At 32.1% G+C, this 8,386-nt stretch overlaps 1 non-coding gene across 1 annotated transcript; it reads right to left on the bottom strand.

Moving 5' to 3' along the window:
• Positions 1 to 8,040: 8,040 nt before the first annotated feature.
• On the bottom strand, positions 8,041 to 8,147 carry LOC145168240 (small nucleolar RNA R71). The gene has a single exon (XR_013741808.1). It is a non-coding gene; the product is annotated as a small nucleolar RNA R71 (small nucleolar RNA).
• Between the last annotated feature and the right edge of the window lie 239 nt (positions 8,148 to 8,386).

The raw sequence follows: 8,386 nt of genomic DNA, 5'->3' as shown, positions 1-8,386 counted from the left end.
CAACATATTATTATTATTGAGGATTTAGTTGAAGAAGCACAAAATACATAAATAAGTCACCAGTAAATACTTACAACAACATATTTTCATTTTATGAAGATTATTCTTTAAATTTAGACAAACACTAGTACAAAAAGAATGACTATTACATAACTATAGTCACACATTCAATGACCATACTATAATTATATCGATCAGTCATTATATTTCTTCTAACTATATTTACTTATAGACACACATAATAATTGTAACCATAACCAACTGCATCTTACACTCACAATATTTGTTATTTTTCAAAGTCAATTCATCATATTTTGACATACATAATAAAAGACAAATAACCATAAACCACTAAAAGTAACTTTTTTCTTGCTTTTACTAAGTCACTAGTAAACGCCACCCTATGGACACACAAATATTTAATGTGGCCATAAGTATCACCTGTTAGCTACATTGGATTTCATGTGTCTAAATAGACACCATGATACACAAACATATACAATTGCCTCATGTAACCATATATTTATGTATTGTCTCTTATAAAAAAAGTATCATAATGTTAATCTGTAAACGTGGTTGATAGTGACATATGACCATAGTATTTGAGTGTGGCTAATAATTGTCACATTTTGTATAATTAAGTGTGGTTAAAGTTTTGATTATCTATACAATGGCCACGAAAACTAATTTAAATGTATCCATAAACTGTCTCTAAATTTTTTTAGAGACCTTTGACCACACTTTTAATAAAAAGTGTGACAGACTGTTTTTTGAAAAGTGTGACCATAGGTCATTTTTGTACTAGTGGGAAGTCTGGCATGACCAGGACTTTATATATCTATATGATAGAACTATTTATTCTTCCATCATTCACTTGAGTATTTTATACCGCCTGTGACACAAATAATTGATATTATGTGCTGATGTTTTTGGAAGAAATAATCAACTAATTACAGACAAGTGGTATTTTGTGCTGAAGATATAACAAGTGTTGTTATAGTAGTTAAACAATAGATGTTTTGTAAATATATTATAGTAACATGTAACAGTTGAAATTTATAAATAAATCTAGATTTACTTATCGTTTAATGGATGTTCACATTCATTTTCTAAAACGATGTATTATGTGTTAAGAGTATTTTCTCATAATGTTATTTATGAAGTAAATCTATAAGTTTTTATTAAATTAATAGTTCTAAAGATAACGCCTATAAAATCAAATGATATTTGATTCAAACTTATCTATGTCATTATAATCATGACTATATAAATATGAAACACATATACCAACTTCAAAAGGATGAAATTTTTTAAGGCAAATGAGATTGATTCATTTGATATATGTGAATCATATTTATATGAGAAGATGATTCGCAATTTTCTTTATCTAATAGTAGTTAAAGAATAAAAAGATTGAAAAATAATTATACATTGTGTTGTATGTAATTTTTTCAGTCTATGAATAGATTTGGTGACAGATACTTAATCAATTTCACTGACGACTTTTATTCGTTATTGTTGAAATTTTTGATTTGTTCAAATTGTTTCATAGTGAAGATTGAAATACAACTTAATGATACCATCATTAAATCTTTCATTGTGATAAAGAAAATGAGTTTTATTAACCAAGTCTTCTTGGAATTTCTTAAGGATTATGGAATCGGTTCACAACTCATTCCGTCAAAAACACTCACTCGTCATTTGTACAGTTCTCGTGGCATAGGATCACCTAGTCAGTTAGATTTTTCTTATAGTGTTTGAGGTAGCCTTCACATTCTCTAGTGGGATAGCGTCACCTGGCCATTGGTTGAGTGTCGATAGTACATGTTGTTGAAGAGAAAAATTCAGACCTTAGAGTCTGCTATATGATGTTTTTTAAAAGAACTATTTACTTTATAATATTTTTAGAGTTATGCCCACTAAAACAAATATATATTGAATATATATTCCAAACCAAACAAGTAGATTAAATACTTTCGTTAGACTAAGGATGAAATGTTATGTCCTTATCTAAAAGGTATAGAGTTATAGAGCTTATGTTAGACAATAATCTTAATTCACTTTAACATCTAGTAATTGCATTTATGTAGACTATCCTAAATTATTGTTTAGGATGAAGTTTCTACAATCTCATTGATTGTCATCCAGAAGTCTTATTTTTAGAAATCTCTTTTTCTAAGTGGGAGAAATGTGGAACTTTAAGAGCTAAAGAAACATAAACTAAATGCATCATACTTTGGAACTAGCAAGTTTTTCTGACAGTTGTTGAACGTGTTCAATAGGCAATCAAAAACTAATAGAACACATAGAGATTTATTAATGTATGCTTATCAAGTATTGGCTTGATTAATATTCCTCTATGTATTAAGAATATAAAGAGTAAATGAGTTTCCAAAGGAGAAAACATACATGAATGAAAAGCTTTTAGATTTAAGCTGACATCTCAAAGTGAGAATCTTCTTTCTTATAAGATAATTACAATGATTTACTTATAAATCAAGATGAATATTGTGGTTTCTATGAAGCTAGTGGGATCGCAGTAACATTCCTAGTCTTATACGTGGTCAACATACTAATTCTTGGAATAAATATCTATATAGAGATATCATGGCACCTTAAAGATTAAGTAGCATTGCATTAATTGTCAAGGATCTTAAAGAGCTTACGATTTAAGACTCTAAGAGAGTTTATATTGTCAAATACCACATGAAGTGATTTTGAGCATGCCTCAAAATCCTAGTACAATGTTTGAACTACATAATATGATTGTGTTATGTATGTTGTTGTAATTGGATTCATCATATATGTCATGATTATGCATGAAGGCCAGATATATTGTATGCTTAGAGCACGGGAAATAAATACCAGTATAATCCAAGAACAAATCATGGTATAACTTATAGGAGCATTCTAAAGTACTTCCGAGAACTAGAGAAATATTCCTTATATGTGGAGTATTTGAAAGAAAGTTGTTGCTTAAGCTGTCTGACATATGCTAAACTTCCAAATAGATTGAGATGATTTTGAATCACAATTGGGCATGTCCTCATTTTAAATGAAGGAGAAAGTTACATAATTTGTGGTTCCATGTATATTTTAATTACAGTTACACATCAGAGTTAGAATACATTGTTGTTCGGGGAACCACATATGAAGATACTTAATGTTTAGTTCATTTATGAATATGAGTAAACCCATTACGTAGGTATTGGTATCTAAGTCATATTTAAGCATCTAAAACATTCTTAATTGTTTCTCTATACACGAGTTATGTATATATAACTGACAATGTTAGTATTCGCAAAGTTTATACAAATCAAGTTTGTCAAATCTACTTAACAAAGTGCCTTAATTAGCCAAAGCATGAAAGTCAAGCTGGCGCTATAGGAACTTGTTGTTATAAGTGGACATGTTTGATTGAAATTTGGTGTTTAGATATTGGAACAATACAATCAACATATAATGTAATGAGTTGAGCAACACATAATGTAATGAGTTGATATATTGGATATAGTCTTTCATTAAGTAATTGTTGTATTCTATATTAGCATGTTTAATCATTGAATAACTTGGTTATTCTAAATGTCCATATTCGTTCATAGTTGTAGGACCATCTATGAAGTAAGACTAATATTAATAGAGTGGTTGATTTTCATGGAGAAAAAAATGCGAAGAGCCGCGACCAAATTCATAGGTACTTGATTAGAGAATAAGTATTGGACTTGACCATCATCAAAGTCACTTTATGGATCGTAGTCATGAATGATTTTTTGATCAAGGTATTATATTTGTATTATTCGACCTGAGATACATATTTGGGACTTGAGTGCACGAATTAGTGTGCTTTGACATGGTTTGACGTTGTTCTATAAAAGGCATTTATAAGGGCCATCATTGGGTATAACATGAACTACATAATAGGAATATGTAGTCAATATGGGATTTGTTCATCTTATTCTTTGAAAGTTAGACATCTAAGGTCTTACTAAAAGTTGAACACCACATGCGATTGATCACGATCCATATCTCATGCTCAACATGATGTCTACAATAAAGGAATAACTCATACCACTCATTTAGTAACAATTGTAGCTTTGAGCTCCTAGAATTGGTTGTTGATGATATGCCACCCTTCGTATGTTGTTAGGGGCATTAGCCCGTTGCTAGAAGCCAACTACTATCTATGTCAATCTGTAATGAATCTTGTGCAAGTGGGAGATTGTTGGATCTATATGCTCAAGAATCATCATTGAATGATGTTGATAATAACATATGATCATATAGGGTCACACATTTATTAAGTTGAAACATATTGAATATTTATTATTGATATGATTATTAATAAATAATTAACTCTTGTATTTAATTAGGAAATAATTACTGTTTTTATGAAAATAATAATTAAAGAGAGTAAAAGTAGTTATTATATCATATAGTATGATTTAATAAGTCATGTACAAAGTTTTGGACACTTAGTTTAATTTTAGACTTACTAGTAAGTTATCTTTATTTAGTTAGAGTAACTAGATAATAATTTTATCTTTTTCTTCCTTTATCCAATGGACGGAAATTGTCTACAAGTATGGTAGGTTGCTTGTCAACATCCTTTTTTTCACATGTTTCTCAAGTCTAGTTATTACTTTATATTTTTATATTGTATAACTTTTGACTTGCATGGGACTATATAAAGAGGAGTGGTTCTTGCAAAAGAAAATTCTTTTTCTCTCTTGGTTTTTCCTCTAATAACTGTATATATCCTTATCTATCTTCTTGCTTTTCTTTTGAAGGCTAGTTGCAAGTGTTGGTGATTTAAAGTGTTTCTCATTTAGTGATTATTTGAGACAATCACTTAAAGTCTTAAGAAATCACTTTATACAATATGGGAACTAGCATTCCAAGTGCCTTACTCTTGATGATGAATACATTGTAGAGAAACTCTTTCTTGAGTTTTTGCTATCTTCATCAACTACCCAATTCTATGTGGGATCAAAAGCTTCAAAGGTTATCTCTTAAACATCCTATGATTGTTATTATCTTTATAGTTCATGTATTTGTATCCTCTTGGTGGTTTTTTTAAAATGATCGAAAAATAAACTAGTTATTTCAAAAGTCTTTCGTTTGCCGTTAAAATTGTTTTTCTAAAATAAGATTGTTTTTGGTTATCAAAACCCATCCTAACCTACCGTTAATGATCTCTTGGGCATGCTTCTTCAAGAAAAGGCCTGTCTAGAGCATGACCACCAGGACGATCATCGGAAATCTCTACCTCTAAAGGATAATCAAGCTCCCATGGAGCGTCACCGAATCTCTTGCTAAGCGCAAGAGACACAAATGATCGAGTGGCGATCGAATAAAACAAAAATAAAGCCGGAACACCATTCAATAGGAACGTCCCTATATAAAACCAATCATACAATAAGCATAAAAATGAAAACAATAAATGAAATACAGAAAAAATACATACCCGTAACCACAACTTTGCTGCGCGAGCGTCCTTGACTGACAGCTGGAAAGCTCGACTCCTCACAATAGGCGCATCCGCCGTGCCCTGGTGGCCGTTAGTGATCCTGAATGTCGCCGGAGAGGGCGCTCTAACTACTCCTCCAGCCAAACTCGGGCAATTGGCCTTCTTGTGGCCCCTCTGATTGTAATGGAAGCAAACCAGACTAGTATTCTGGATGGTGGGGAATCCCTGCTAAAATAACCGGTCTTGTCTCACTTGTAGCAACTGGACTGATATTGCTATATTTATACATATATTTAGACATTATTTCAATACATTTTAAGCTATATTTTGGTTATTTTCAAAGATATTTGGTACTTATTGAGTTGAATTACATTTTGCAGCCAAATAGGACATTCTTGAAGAAAAAGGACCAAAACCGACAAAAGTTGAAGCTGGGAGCTTAACAGAGCTTAAAAGGAAGAAAAAACATAAAAATACAAGTCCCACAACGTGGCTTCAGAATCCCATGGCATGGCGAGAGGAAAAATCTTGACGATATGCATTATAACAGTTCTCACAATGTGAGCCTTATAACCTCACGTCGTGAGTATAGATTCTTCCATAAGATAATTGTGCGAAATGCAATTTCCTTGCTAAACACGAATTGTATTGATCTCACGAAATGAGCCTTAATGCTCACGATGTGAGACACGATATTTGGAAACTATAAATATCCCTTTACATTTCGACTTTAGAGGTTGGATCTGATTTTCTGGAAAGATAGTCGATTTTAGAGCCCAGAGAAGAGCGAAAAACAACCCTTCGGAAGAGAGAACATTTGAAGATTGAAGATTACACATCACATTTGGTTTACACTGATTTAACTATGTCGAATACTTATGTTTTTGTGTGCTTATTTTCTACCATGTGTAGCTAATCATTAGGCTTTCGTTTAGTGTAGATGAACCCTAATAATATGTGCTAGTTTCTTAAATTTGGATTTATGAAGTTGGTTAATGCATATGTTTGATTATCATTACCTAGCATGTGAAAGTTTACACCTTTGATGCTTTGATTTAAGTGAAGTGGAGTTTAATGACCAATTAAATTACATGAACTTGTTTACCTAGTATTTTATGATCATTAAATTGCTAGAGCTAGGATTAATCACATCTTAGGTTAAGTAATAAATGTAACAACTTTAACTGTGTTGAAGAACATTAATATGATCATAATTGTGTTTAACTTAGATATATCATTCATAGCCCAATTATCTTTAATAATCAGTTTCGTGTTTGCTTGTGTATAATCATTACATAGTATTTCATGAATTGGTAAAAATATTAGGATATCGGATCAAGACTGCTAATTACATCTAAATTGGTAACCAACTTAATAAATCCATACCTAGAAACTACACATAGGAAAAGGGGGATTCGAAGCTAAACTGAAGTGTTTTCTAAATCTTGTTTACAATCGTTTTAGTTGAGTGTTTAATTTTAAGTTAATCTGAACTTGGAAAATCAGATAAAAAAACCCCCTCATTACTTATTGTTTTTAGATTAATTTTTAGTAATTGTTTTATTAGCTAACTCTATTCCTTGTGTTCGGCACGCGACTTACCTGAAGTATTCTATAAATTTGACTAGGTAAACTGCCTAAGTGCAATTAGTTAATTAAGTAGGTTAGGATTATAAATTTAAAACTAAGTAGTACATAAATTGCACACATCAAGTTTTTTGTGCCATTGTCGGGGAACGGCTATTTCAGTTGTTAATTTAATTGCTTTAGGTTAATCGATCCTTTTTGTGGGGTAAAAACCGCAAAAAGTTAATTTTCTGCAAAAAATTATTTTTCTGTTTGTTCATTTATCATGAGGTGAGGGATATACCTCACGACTTGAGTTTAGTATTTTCCAGTTTTTCATTCATTTTATTTCTAGTTCGTTTTTACGCATTTTTTTTGTTTTATTTTAGTGATTATGACCCGAGGATCCATAACTCCAATAGTTCCTCCACTTAAAAATCCATAATCAGCTTTCCACAAGAAGAAAGACAAGAAGGTCGATGAGTTAAGTAGCACTTTTCAATCCGACAAATTCAAGCTTTTTGAAAAGACTCCAAGCAATAGGGAAGTAGGATACGAGCCAGAAACATCTACTGAGGAAGATTCACAAGAAGACATAAGAAGCGAGTTTGAAGAGATGGTGGATATCACGACCATGACAATGGGGGAGTACAAGAAAAGGTTGCGTAATAACAATGGTCCAGGTCTTGTGCCACCCGAGATTTCGGCTGACATAGGTTTTGAGCTCAAGGGGCACATTCTATCAATGCTCAAGGACATACCTCTTTCCGGGAAAGATTATGAAGATGTCTTCAACCACATCAATGAAGTTTTGGACATTGCTACTTATTTCAATGTCCCAAATGTTTCAAGAGATGTGGCATTACCGAGAATGCTTCCCGTGACATTTACTGGAGATGCAAAGATATGGTTGAAGTCGTTAGCTCCTGGAGGGTGGAACAATAAGGACTTGGGAGAACCTTCGTGAAGCGTTTATTAAACAATTTAGTCAACCTTCAAAGATCTCAAAGCTGAAGAAGAAGATAGCAATCTTCCAACAAGAAGATGGATAATCCTTATACGAAGCTTGGGAGAGATATAAAGGCCTTTTGAGCAATTGTCCTCAACATGACTTGAACGTGCAACAAGAAGTCTCTATTTTCTATGATGGGTGAATGTTACAACAAGGCAACTCCTTGATTCTCAAGGACCAATCACAAAGAAAGAACGAACCACCATTAAAGAGTTAATTGAAAATTTTGCAAAGCACTCGAGAGAATATCATAATCCACGAGAAGATGCTATAAGAGGAAATGGCAATGGAGGGAACGAGAACATGGTGACGGTATTGGAAAAAATTAGAAAACATGGATC

This window comes from Lactuca virosa, chromosome 3 (genome assembly GCF_052849685.1).
Source record: "Lactuca virosa cultivar CGN04683 chromosome 3, Lactuca_virosa_CGN04683_v6, whole genome shotgun sequence".
Lineage (NCBI taxonomy): Eukaryota > Viridiplantae > Streptophyta > Magnoliopsida > Asterales > Asteraceae > Lactuca > Lactuca virosa.
The sequence above is the reverse complement of the archived record's forward strand: the minus strand, read 5'-3'. Positions and strand labels throughout refer to the sequence as shown.